We start from the raw sequence: 14,366 nt of genomic DNA, 5'->3' as shown, positions 1-14,366 counted from the left end.
CCACCCCCACCAGATGTTTCTATATTCGGGATCTATGAGAAACAAATTGACTCCAAATCCTGGGTCAAAAAGAAATTGTTGACTAGCTGCTCGGGCAACAGAATTTATTGACATCAAAGCGTGGAGAAATCCGGCCTTATTTGGTCTTTTTTTTTCCTATTAACTCACAGCACTGGGAAAATAGCTGGTTAACTTGTGCAATATAACTTTGTGATGACATACAGGTGTTTTTTTGTTGCAAGAATAAATAGAATGGATTCTAAAGGTTTTCTTAAATAAAACCATGATCATTTCTTATTTCATTCAATTCGATTGTTTATTGTTCATATAACTGATATGCAAGGGAATGGGCAGCTTCCAACATGGCTGGTACATAAATCTGCCTCCATTTAGAAGGCCTTCTAAAGCAGTGCCTTAAAAAGGCAGCCTCTATCCTCAAAGACCCCCACCACCCAGGCCATGACCTCTTCACTCTGCCACCATCAGGAGCCTTGAAGACAAGCCCTCCGTGGCAAAAGGGCAGCTTCTTTTCCTCTACCATCAGATTCCTGAATGGATAATCAACCACAGACCCCCCATCTTCTTATGTTTTCTTTTCCTTGCACAATTTTTATCGACTTTCTAAGGTGGTTTATATGCATGTTTGCATTGTGCTACTGCCGCACAGCAATGAATTTCATGACTTGTTCCTGAAAATAAATTCTCCTTCTGATTCATTGACAAGAAGTTGGAGCTTGGAGATGAAGAAGATATGTTACAATTGAAAGATGGCCCACTGTGCATGCTCTGGACCCTTACCTGAAAATTAGAATACCCAGGTTGAAACCCTCTGGTTTGGCATTTTCTGTGGTCCCACATTGGTCAGGTCTCAAGGGTCTTGTACTCAAAAATGTCAACTTGTACCAGCATTGGACACAGTCCAAAATAGATTCACCTGGCTAATTCATGCGATGAGAGGATTGCTCCCATCAAGAGTTGTTAACCAGGTTGGGTGTGGAGTTCTTTGGAGAGTTTAGAATAATGAAGGATGATATTTTTGAAACATAGAAGATCCAGAGAGAACCTGACAGTATAAATTTGGAGATAATTTCAACGGTGAGAGAATTTCAACTGAGGGAGCATGGTCATCTCCAATGAGGTGAATAGACATTTTTTTTCTCCACCCCAAGGTGATGAGGAGGGCAGATCATTAGAAGGCATTTACAATTGAGGTAGATGCAAGTTTGAAAGATTGGGGAATTGAGAGACATGGGCAACTGGCACAGAAAAGCAGTTCATGTCAACAGAGATCGACAATGTATTGAATGATGGAGCAGGGTTCAGGAGCCACCCTGGTTCTCTTTTTTTTATGTCCTTCTGTTCTATTTAGTTCCATACTGTGTTTCCAATCTCATCAGAGGTAGGTGAAAATCAAAGGGTATGGTATCACCTGATGAGTGGCGCACATCTTTCAGAATGTGTTTTTGAAGCAGTGTTGTTGGGGGCCTGATAAACACTCACCAGCCAATTCTCTGAATTTTTATGCTGAAAGGAGTAGAGGGGAAGACGGCTGAAAGGAAGGAAGCTTGCATCTCGAGACAATAGAAAAAATTCCCAATGTATTAGGACATTAGCATAATATGAACGATGTAAGCCATTTCATACAATTAAAGAATCAAGCAATTTTTTTTTCTTTGGCTTGGCTTTGCGGACAAAGATTTATGGAGGGGTAATGTCCACGTCAGCTGCAGGCTCGTTTGTGGCTGACAAGTCCGATGCGGGACAGGCAGGCACGGTTGTGTGTTGGGTTTTTCCTCCTTTGTCTTTTGACAGTGAGGTGGGCTCTGCGGTCTTCTTCAAAGGAGGTTGCTGCCCGCCGAACAGTGAGGTGCCAAGATGCACGGTTTGAGGCGATATCAGCCCACTGGTGATGGTCAATGTGGCAGGCACCAAGAGCTTTCTTTAGGCAGTCCTTGTACCTCTTCTTTGGCGCACCTCTGTCTCGGTGGCCAGTGGAGAGCTCGCCATATAACACGATCTTGGGAAGGCGATGTTCCTCCATTCTGGAGACGTGACCTACCCAGCGCAGTTGGATCTTCAGCAGCGTGGACTCGATGCTGTCGGCCTCTGCCATCTCGAGTACTTCGATGTTGGAGATGAAGTCGCTCCAATGAATGTTGAGGATGGAGCGGAGATAACGCTGGTGGAAGCGTTCTAGGAGCCGTAGGTGATGCCGGTAGAGGACCCATGATTCGGAGCCGAACAGGAGTGTGGGTATGACAACGGCTCTGTATACGCTAATCTTTGTGAGGTTTTTCAGTTGGTTGTTTTTCCAGACTCTTTTGTGTAGTCTTCCAGAGGCGCTATTTGCCTTGGCGAGTCTGTTGTCTATCTCGTTGTCGATCCTTGCATCCGATGAAATGGTGCAGCCGAGATAGGTAAACTGGTTGACCGATTTGAGTTTTGTGTAAAAAAAGGTTACTTTGCTCATTGTGTCCTTGCAGGGAAAAATAAGGATCTCATCAGGCTATTTCACATCTCACGCTTTTTTTGGTAGTCTTGCACGTGGTTATACAGATACTTCTTAAATTGTGTGCATCCGAAACACTCTGCTTTTTTAAAAAAAACTGTGCAACTCTCAGCAGCAGGTGTGGCATTTCAGTTTCTGCCGGTGTCTCACGGATCCTGCGACTCGTGTTGACAACGTGGAGTTTTCATGTTCTTGCTGTGACTCTACAGGTTTCCCAACCACATCCCAAAGAGGTCGTAAAAATAGACAGAAATGCTGAAGGAACTCAGCCAGGCTCTCAATGTCTATAGGAGGTAAAGATATATTACCAAAGTTTTGGACATGAGCCTGAGGAATCAGCAAAAATCAGGCAGGCATCTTAATAAGAAATAGAGATTGTTCCTGCAAATTGGAGGAAAAACACTTCATCTTTTGTATGGGCACCCTCCAACATAGCATTAACATTGACTTCACCGGTTTCTGTTAAAACCCCCACCTTCTCTCTCTCACTCTCGCTTTCTCTCATTTGACTGTTAGGTCTGGACTCCTCCCTCTTCCCATTCTTCCCCCTTAATCTCTAGTTCTTAATTAAGATGCTTGCCTGATTTTTGCTGATTCCTTGAAGAAGGGCTCAGGCCCGAAATGTCGTTAATATATTTTTACCTCCTATGGACGTTGCAAGACCAGCTGAGCTCCTCCAGGATTTCTGTGCATTTTTACTATAATCTCGGTGCTTGCAGACTTTTGTGTTTCACTGGAGGTTAGGCACATTGGCAACACATTTGTTGTAGGTGGCTGGGATAAAATCCAAGTGGAATTGATGGGCATGTGAGAGAAATTAGGTTGGAGAGAGATGTGGGAATGGCATTGATGGGATTGCTCCCAGTGGTGCTGTCCCCCTGTTGAGCTGAATGCCTACCTTCCATGTCATAATGATACACGAAATCCTTTGACCGATAGCCTAAACTCAGGGGCCGCAGGATTTTGGTCTCCCTTCAGGAGATGGTAGGGTACTAAGGAGTGTTAATGAATGGGCATTGGGGCGCCAATCCATAGCTCTCAGAATGTGGCAACAGGTGTGGATAGAATGGTGAAGGAGGTATATGATGTGCTTGCCTTCAAAAACTGGAACATAGAATATAAGAATTGGGATGTTATGTTGCAACTTTACAAGTCACTGTTTAGACCACACTTGTAGTACTCTGCAGTTCCAGTCACCACACTGGAGGAGATTGTGATTGTACTGGACAGAGTACAGAAGTGATTCACCAGGAAATTGCCTGGATTGGAAAATTAGTCTTTGCTCAATTTACCACAGTTCTTCAAGAATATAGCAGAGCTGATCGAGGCAAATCTGTCGATGTACTGTACTTGGATTTCCAGAAGGTATTTTATAAGTTACTACTAAATTTTATTGATCATAAATCCAGGACCTCTGATCACGATAAAGGTATTTGTAGTATCATTTTGGCAAATGGAGCAACAGATATCTAGATTTGTTGGCTAGCACACAGTGGTAAAATTTGACTGTTCTTCTAAGGGTGCTCCAGAAGTTCTAGATTATGCATTTAAGCCTCTGAAATGAAGGTCAGAGTAGCTCTCCCTAATCACACTAGACAACGATTTATTTCAAAGGTTTGCTTCCTGAAAAAAAAGAGGATTACGATAGACAACTTCAACCTGAACACATAGGTAATTTAAATTTGCTGTATCATGTAGGAAGTTGGAGTAACTTTTATTGAATTTAGCACGTTTAATCACATAACGATGCTGACACATTGCGTTAGCTCAACTGACCTAAAAAATGTTTTGCCGCTGATTTTTGTTTGTACTCAGCATCTGATGCCTCTCCTGTCAGTGTCCAATAATAGTCACCAGTATTGATCGATTCCATTTGCTCTGATACCACTGTTCCTTGTTTACAATATCCTGGTGAAACCTTTCTCTCTGTTCACCACTGACTGCACCAAGATCAGCAGGGAAGACGTCCAAGTATGAGTGGAGGAAATGAATTTTCAATGACACGTTGCGCTTCATGGATTTGTCCGATTGAAGTAGACTTAAAATATGACAGGAAATCACAAAAAAATAGGTGGAATCTAAAAAATGGTATGTGATAGAAACATTTTAAGGTGATTTTCGTGATCAGCAGTTCAAAATCCATAAAATACATCCAAGAGTCTTCAGGAAGAAAAAATTTTGTTGTTCAGTGTAATTGTTCTCCACGACATCTTAATGTGTCTGGAGAAATGGACAGTTCAACACTCCAAAGTAATTGCTTTCAATTATGCACTTAAGGCCCTGAGTTGAATCCATATGCAGACAGTAAAATGAGAAAATATCCTTGACATAAATTATTTTATATGAAAAGTTTAAAACAAAGAATATCAATATTGTTGTAAAGCCACTTACAACATTTTGATGGTATTCCTCTTTTTGGCCTTACTTTTCATTTCAATCCTGTTTGTAGCTGTTAATAACACAAGAGGGAGAAAAAGAAACATTGTAGTTATCCTGTGGCCCATCTGATAATATCTCAGGTCATGCTGTATAACTTTAAATGTAGAAAAACATCTGGGACAAAATGTTTAAATGATTAATGATTGGACAGCCAGTGATGCTGGCATTGCAGATTGTTGATGTTCTGTGTGTTTTGTCCTGTCAGCATTTTTGCGTTTTTAGCAAACACGTCGCTGCTTATCAGATGTTGTATCAACAGACGCAAGTCAAGATGGTCTTAGTGAGGAACTAACAGAGATTACACGTCGAGGATACAGATCAATATTATTCATTTGGAGTAGAAAAGCAAGCATTTTTCTGGAATGCAAAATCAGAGCCCCTCAAGTTAATTTCTGCGTAAAGTAGAGAGATAAACTGCAAAACATATTCTTGTTTTTAACGACCGGTGAAATTGATCTTAGTCATCATTTTATTCCCCTGTTGGACTTGCACTTATCATAAGTCTTGACAAATCATTTCAATTGATTAATGATTTTTTAAAAATTAAAATAACATTGTTGTTGCAATTTAAGTATATTAACATCCCGGAAACCACAGAACTATAAACATGTTGGCCAGATATTAGCAGTTGGGAAAATTCTGGAATCCATTGATCAGAGAATGGGCAACAAGGCAATTAGAAGTTAATGGGTTTAGACAGAGACAGTATCTATTTATAAAAGAGGTTGTGCTTGAAAAATCTGTTGAACTGTTTTGAGGTTGCATTAATTAGCATTTTTATTTTCAGAGGGTCTTCAATAAGGTCTACACAAGAGATGATTAAGCCAAATTAGAGGGCATAGTATTGTGGATAATGCAGTATATTAGTCTGGATTGATGATTGACAGAAAACAGAGTAGGATCAGGTTGGAAGGATCCGAACAGAGGATTCATTCTGGGGCTCCACCTGCTCACAACTGTTAAGTGATTTGGATGAGGCAATCAAATGTAATGCTAATGATACAAAGGCAGGTGGGACTATGAACTGTGGTAAGTATGCATAAAGACTTTGGGGAAGGAGGCAGGTTAAGTGAATGAGCAAGGAATTTTTAGATGGCATAAGGATGGAACAAAATGTGAACAAGTAATTAGGAAGGTAAAGAGTATGTTATTGGCCTTTATTGCAAAGGGATTTGAGCGCAAGATGAAATATGCCTTCTCCAGTAATGTACAGCCCTTCTGAGATGTGATCTGCAAAATTGTCTACAAGTCCATTGACCAAGCTTAAGTATGACCAGCTTGAATAAAGGGCTTGTAATGAAGGCTTAAGATTCCTGGAATGATTAAGCAGACTGACATACTCTGGTTGTTCAAAGGAGTGGGATATGATCTGAATGCAATGTGCAAAATTCTCAAGTTGATGTTTCTTGTGAGTGGGTCATTGAGAACCAGGGGGGTTGAAGTCTCAGAATAAGAGATTAGCCATTCAAAGTAGAGGTACAAAAAATGTTTTCATTCATTCAGAGGTTGGTCAATATTATGAATTCCCTGGCCATAACTGTCATGGAGTCATTGTTACTTGGCATATTCATAACAGATATCAATAGATTTCTGGATTTGAAGAAAAGCAAAGAACATGGATTTAGTGCAGGAAAATGATATAAAAGATGGTCTTATTCAGTTGTGAGCACTTCTTTCCATTTCTCATGTCATTATATCCTTTGAAGAAATGCCCAAAATATGATATTTAAAATAACACTACATTCAGACTATTCACTTAAATTTAAAAAAAATCATCATTTTAGCAATCTAAAATAGTTACATTGAGTTTTTAAAAAATTTCTAAGGCATGAATGCTTTATAGAAGCCCAAGAATGATTAAGCTTTTGTTTACCTTGTCAATCATGGGGTCTAGTTCAATAAATTGACTCAGTCACTTCAATGTCATTGGGCATATGTCAATGTGACCTGCTTGAGTTCCAGCTGTCCAGTCAAAGCAGAAATGAAATGGCTGTGGCTGGTAATAGCTTTAGTTTCAATTTATCCGGTAGAATCTTTGAGCAGGTGAGTGATTTCTGAATCTTTAAAATGTATTGAAATATACTTATGATCGATAAGCATCTTGAACTGTGGAAGTAAACTGGAAGTGGGCATCATTGGAGATAGATGGACAAAATCTAATTTTTAAGACATTCATAATGGTAACATTATAAATGTGGAGCTTGCAGGTTATGCATTCTATCTAACATAAATGTACACTTGGAAATTCAAAACAGATTCAATTGGCACATAACGTGTCTTGGTTGAAGTTACCATCCATAATTCTGGGTATCAATTGATGTAAGAGTTTGATAAAGTTGCAGATGCATGTTTTACATCAATGGTTTTCAAGCTGCGCCCCCTAAACTCACAATCCACCTTAAGCAATCCCTATGCCATAAGTGCTCTGTGATTAGTATGGATTGGATTGCTTAAAGTGTTACCTAACTGACTTGTTATGTGCACGGCTTCATAACTCTAAAGGAAATGGGCCAATGACAACATTTCTCAAGCAAAATATTTCTGTAACTATTGGGTCAAGAGCAGTGGTTCTCCACCTATTCTCCCCCACTCACAATGCCATCTTAAGCAATCCGGCATAGGGATTGCTTAAGGTGGAATGTAAGTTAAGGGGGGAAGTTTGAAAACTACTGTTTTACATCAAGGCAACGTGTTACTAAAATAAAATGCTGTAAATCTGAACTAAAACCAAAATGAGTGAAGAGTGCAATGTGATACATTCTGATGAAATAAATGAAGTGGCTGTGGCTGGTAATAGCTTTAGTTTCAATTTATCCGGAAGAATCTTTGAGCAATAAAATTAATAATCAATTTTTCTTGCTGCAGAAGCAATGTGACTTCTTCAGTATTTGTAGCATTTCTCTCCTTGTCTTGAATATTGTGCTTAACCAACTGGCTTGAGCCATTGATTTTTTCCCCCCATATTTTCTCTGTGATTAGTAAGGGATTGCTTAAGGTGGTATGTGGGTAGAAAGAAAAACTTTGAAAACCACTCTTTTAATTGTCCCTAATTGACTTCTTATGTGCATGGTTTCATAACTCCAAAGGAAATGGGCCAATGACCATTTTTCTCAAGCAAAATACTTCAGTAACAACTGGGTCTCGAGCAGTGATTCTCAACCTTCCCTTCCCACTCACTTACCACCTTAAGCAATCCCTTACTAATTACAGAGTACCGATGACAGAGGGATTACTTCCCACCCATCTGAGCTCCTGACACCCCCCCCCCACCACAGACTCTCCCCTAGGCCCCAGCTGCCCACCCATCTGAACCAAGTCCCGGCCATCCAAGCACTTTGAATGTTGTAGATACTTACTGCAGTCAAAAGTATGACCCAAGTAAAAGTTTTTTAAAAATTTTTTTATTTTTCACACTATAACCATATTGGCCAAGATACATACAGACATTTTTCTTCTTAAATATATACAGTGTCATTTTCTTCCCCCTTTTTCCCCCCTCCCTTCTCTCCCTCCCTCACCCCCTTCCCCATTTACTTGAAGTTCAATCTATAAGATACATTAAACCCGTTAAACAATGTTGTCACTTAATAAAAATAAACAAGAAATTTTACTGAGCCAGTTCTTTTCGTTATCTTCTCCTTCTGTCATTTTAGGTGGTAGATGTCCATGGTAGGATTTCTCTATTATGTTTCATGTATGGCTCCCATATTTGTTTGAATATTGTAATGTTATTTCTTAAATTATATGTTAATTTTTCTAATAGAATACATTTATTCATTTCTATGTACCATTGTTGTATTCTCAAGTTGTCTTCTAATTTCCAGGTTGACATAATATATTTTTTTGCTACAGCTAGGGCTATCATAACAAATCTTTTTTGTGCTCCATCCTAATCGAGTCCAAATTCTTTGTTTCTTTTATTACTTAGGAGGAAGATCTCTGGGTTTTTTGGTATATTGCTGTTTGTGATTTTATTTAATATCTGGTTTAGATCTTCCCAAAATTTTTCCACTTTCTCACATGTCCAAATTGCATGAACTGTTGTTCCCGTTTCCTTTTTACAGCAAAAACATCTGTCTGATACTGTTGGGTCCCATTTATTTAACTTTTGAGGTGTGATGTATAGCCTGTGTATCCAGTTATATTGTATCATGTGTAACCTCATGTTTATTGTATTACTCATAGTTCCGGAGCACAGCTTCTCCCATGTTTCATTCTTTATCTTTATGTTTAGATCTTGTTCCCATTTTTGTTTAGGTTTACTGTTTGTTTCCTCATTCTCCTTTTCTTGCAGTTTGATGTACATGTTTGTTACAAATTTTTAAATTATCATTGTGTTTGTAATCACATATTCAAAATTGCTTCCTTCTGGTAACCTCAGACTGTTTCCCAATTTGTCCTTCAAGTAGGTTTTCAGTTGGTGGTATGCAAACATTGTATCGTGAGTTATATTATATTTGTCTTTCATTTGTTCAAAAGATAATAATTTATTTCCTGAAAAACAATTTTCTATTCTTTTGATCCCTTTTCTCTCCCATTCTCTAAAGGAAAGGTTATCTATTGTGAAAGGGATTAGCTGATTTTGTGTCAATATTAGTTTTGGTAGTTGGTAATTTGTTTTATTCCTTTCTACATGAATCTTCTTCCAAATGTTGAGCAGATGATTCAATACCGGTGAATTCCTACGTTGCACCAATTTTTCATCCCATTTATATAGTATATGTTCAGGTATCTTCTCCCCTATTTTATCTAATTCTAATCTGGTCCAATCTGGTTTTTCCCTTGTTTGATAAAAATCTGATAGGTATCTTAATTGTGCGGCTCTATAATAATTCTTAAAGTTTGGTAGTTGTAAGCCTCCTTGTTTGTACTATTCTGTTAATTTATCTAGTGCTATCCTCAGTTTCCCCCCCTTTCCATAAGAATTTCCTTATTATTTTCTTTAACTCCTTGAAGAATTTTGCTGTTAGGTGTATTGGTAATGACTGAAATAGGTATTGTATCCTTGGGAAAATATTCATTTTAATACAGTTTATCCTTCCTATCAGTGTTAGTGGTAAGTCTTTCCAATGCTCTAAGTCATCTTGTAATTTTTTCATTAATGGATGGTAATTGAGTTTATATAGATGGCCAAGGTTTTTATTTAGTTGTATACCTAGGTATCGCATGGCTTGTGTTTGCCATCTAAATGGCGATTCTTTCTTAAACTTTGTGAAATCCGCATTATTCATTGGCATTGCTTCACTTTTATTTGTGTTGATCTTGTACCCCGATACTTCTCCATATTCCTTCAATTTCCTATGTAATTCTTTTATTGATATTTCTGGTTCTGTTAAGTATAGTATAACGTCATCTGCAAATAGACTGATTTTATATTCCTTCTCTTTTATTTTTATCCCTCTTATTTTATTTTCTGTTCTTATCAGTTCTGCTAGTGGTTCTATAGCTAGCACGAACAGTGAGGGGGATAGTGGACATCCCTGCCTTGTTGATCTGCTTAAGTTAAATTGTTTTGATATATATCCATTTACTGTCACTTTCGCCAATGGCCCCTTAGATAATGCTTTAATCCAATGAATATATTTCTCTGGTAGGCTGAATTTTTGTAGTACTTTGAATAAATAATTCCATTCTACTCTGTCAAAGGCCTTCTCTGCGTCTAAAGCAACCGCTACTGTTGGAGTTTTATTTCCTTCTACTGCATGAATTAAGTTAATAAATTGTTGTTCGTCTTTTTTTAATAAATCCAGTTTGGTCTAGATTTACTATTTTTGGTATATAGTCAGCCAATCTGTTTGCTAATAGTTTAGCTATTATCTTATAACCTGTGTTAAGTAGAGATATTGGTCTATATGATGCTGGCGCAAGTGGATCTTTCCCTGTCTTTGGTATAACTGTAATTATTGCTGTTTTGCATGAATCTGGTATGCTTTGTGTTTTATCAATCTGGTTGATTACTTCCAGGAGGGGAGGAATTAATAAGTCTTTAAATGTTTTATAGAATTCTATTGGGAATCCATCCTCTCCTGGTGTTTTATTGTTCGGTAGTTTTTTTAATATCTCCTGTAATTCTTCTATTTCAAATGGTTTTATTTTTTTTATTTTTTATTTTTTAAATTTTTTTGAAACTTTATTTATTAATTTTAACATATGAAGAAAGTAAGTAATTCACGTACAGAAAAAATACAAAATAAAGTAATACAAGTACAAAGTAACATAGTTAATACAATACCAATCTCGGCATCTCCCCCTAACAACTAAAAACTAAGACTAAAAAAAAACTATTTTTAACCCCTAACCCCCCCCCACCCCCATGATAAAGAGTGAAGAATTAATACCATTAGTATAATAAAAAAAATAAAGAACATATATCTTAAAAAAAGATCGATATGTATAAAAAAACAAAAAAAATATTAATTAAGTATTAATTATTAATCCAAATTTTTTTTATAAGATAAGAATATATATGAAAAAACAAAAACAAAAAGAACTTAAACAAAAAAATCCAACTAATAATAAAAAAAACTAAAAAAAGAAAGAAAAAAGAAATATATATATATATATAAAAATATAATAAAAAAGTTTTTTTAAAGAAAAAAATGATTAATTCAAACTTATTTAAATTGTATATAATCAATAAATGGGGTCGACTTTAACTCGTAAAAAGACATCTTATCTTGTATAGAAAAAGATATTCTTTCCATAACCAAACAAAACTTCATCTCTGAATACCACCTATCTAAAGACAATACATTTCTATTCTTCCATGTAGTCACTGTACATTTCTTGGCCACTGCCAGCGCTAAGTAAATAAAAGAGATCTGGTAATTATCTAATTCTAAATCAATCAACGGTTGCATATTCCCTAATAAAAATATATCAGGGTCTAATACAATATGAAGATTATATAGATTATTAAATACAGATTGAATACCTTTCCAAAATTGTTGTTAACGATCACACAACCAAACAGCATGTAAAAAAGTACCAGAAACCTGATCACAACGAAAACAAAGATCTGACTTACTAAAACCAAATTTTTTAAATTTTTCGGGTGTTAAATATAATTGATGTATAAAACTATAATTAATCATCGCCAATCTAGCATTAATCAATTTTCGAACACTATTACGGCAGATTTCAGACCAATTTTCTTCAGTTATTGTTAAACTTAAATCTTTTTCCCATTTCACTTTATCTTTACCCCAATCTATTTTACTTTCACTTTCCAACAAAATATGATACAAACCTGATATATAACCCTTTTTTTGGAAATAAGAGCTCATATTTCTCAAAATCAGTTTCAGACAGAAAATTCATTTGACGACCGCATACCTGTTTTACAAAAGATCTTAACTGATAATACACAAATATAGAATAACCACTTATATCAAATCTCTTTTGCAATTCTAAAAAAGAACAAAAATGACCTTCTAAAAAACAGTCAGATAAATTATGTATTCCTTTCTCCTCCCATTGTTTCAAAATAGTATTAGATACCGTGAAAGGAACAAGTTGATTATTATATAATGGTAGTCTTCCCGACCACTTATTTTCAATCCCATTTTATGTAATTTACTTGTCCATAAATTCATTAAATGTTTCAATATTGGTACATCATAAGTTCGTAACAAATTTTTATTCCATCGAAATAAAAATTCATTCGAAAATTTTTCAGAAATAACTGCCAATTCTACCTGTGCCCAACTAGGCGTATCTTGTGTGGCCATTAATGCGTTAAGAAATCTAAATTGAGCTGCTTCATAATAAAATTGAAAGTTAGGTAGCCGTAACCCTCCAAATTGAAAATCCCACATCAATTTTTTCAACGCCACCCTAGGAAATTTTCCTTTCCACAAAAAATCCCTAATTACTTTATATAAATCCTTAAATAATCTTTTTTGTAAACAACAAGGAATTGATTGAAATAAATATTGTATACGAGGAAAAATATTCATTTTTATAGTATTAATTCTTCCTAATAAACCCAAAGGTAAATCTTTCCATTTAACTAAATCTGCCTTAATCTTCTTCATTAAAGGAAGATAATTAAGTGAATATAAATTTTGGTAGTCAGTATTAACATTAATTCCCAAATATTTAATTTGTTTCATCCACTTCAAATTCGTAATATTTCTAAACATTGAATAATCATCTTTACTAATTGATAAAATTTCACTTTTAGTCCAATTAACCTTATAACCAGATAATTGATCATAAATCTCTAAGGAATCTTGAAGTGCTGGCAGAGAAGCATCAGGATCCACCAAATACAGCAAAACGTCATCCGCAAATAAATTTATTTTATAATCTTCATTCAAGACTCTCATACCTTTGATACTATCATTCTGACGTATTAATTGTGCTAGAAGTTCAATAACTAAAGCAAACAAGGTGGGTGATAATGGACATCCTTGTCTAGTAGATCTTGTTAAATTAAAGGATTCTGAAAGCAAACCATTAGTAACAACTCTAGCTTTCGGACCATTATACAGAGCCCTAATGATACCAATAAATGAGAGACCAAATGAAAACTTTTCAAGTACTTTAAATAAAAACTTCCATTCTACTCTATCGAATGCTTTTTCTGCATGCAATGAAACCACCATTGGATAATTCTTCTGAGATTTAGATCTATTTATCAAAGTAATTAATCGTAGAATATTATCCGAAGCATATCTATTTTTTATAAAACCTGTTTGATCACGATGTATTATCTTTGGTAAATACTGAGCCAACCTATTAGCCATAACTTTAGCCACTATTTTATAGTCTACATTTAACAAAGATATAGGACGGTAAGAAGCTACCTGTAAGGGATCTTTATCTTTTTTTGGTATAACTGTAATTATAGCATTAGAACAGGACTCAGGTAATTGAAAAGTATCATAAAGTTGTTGTATTACATTCTTAAATAAGGAAGATATATCAACATAAAAAGTCTTGTAAAACTCAATAGAAAAACCATCTCCACCAGGCGCTTTTCCATTTGGCATATCTTTTATAGCCATTTCAATTTCACTATCCGTCAAAGGTTTATCTAACTCTTGTCTGTCTTCTTGAGATAACTGTGGTAAATTAATATTTTTCAAAAAAGAGTCTATTGCATCTTCTTTTATCTCTTTACATTCAGTCAAATAAAGTTTTTTGTAAAAATTACAAAATTCATCGTTAATTTCTTTTTGACTAAAAGTAATACCCGATTTATTTCTAATAGCTGGTATAATCCTAGATAACTTCTTTTTTTAATTGCCAAGCTAATACTTTATGAGCTTTCTCACCCCATTCATAAAATTTATTTTTTGAACGATTCAACAGACATTCAAATCGATATGACTGTAACTTATTATACTTCAACTTTAAATTAGTTAATTGGATCTTTTGGAATTCAGTAGCTTTCTTTTGAAATTCTTTTTCA

General features: G+C 35.7%; 1 protein-coding gene across 2 annotated transcripts in view; it reads left to right on the top strand.

The window, feature by feature from the left end:
• LOC138746158 (uncharacterized) overlaps positions 1–14,366 on the top strand; it is a 41,946-nt gene that overhangs the window by 2,484 nt on the left and 25,096 nt on the right. The window lies entirely within an intron of this gene.

This window comes from Narcine bancroftii, chromosome 11 (assembly GCF_036971445.1).
Source record: "Narcine bancroftii isolate sNarBan1 chromosome 11, sNarBan1.hap1, whole genome shotgun sequence".
Classification (NCBI taxonomy): domain Eukaryota; kingdom Metazoa; phylum Chordata; class Chondrichthyes; order Torpediniformes; family Narcinidae; genus Narcine; species Narcine bancroftii.
This window is presented reverse-complemented; position numbering and strand designations above follow the sequence as displayed.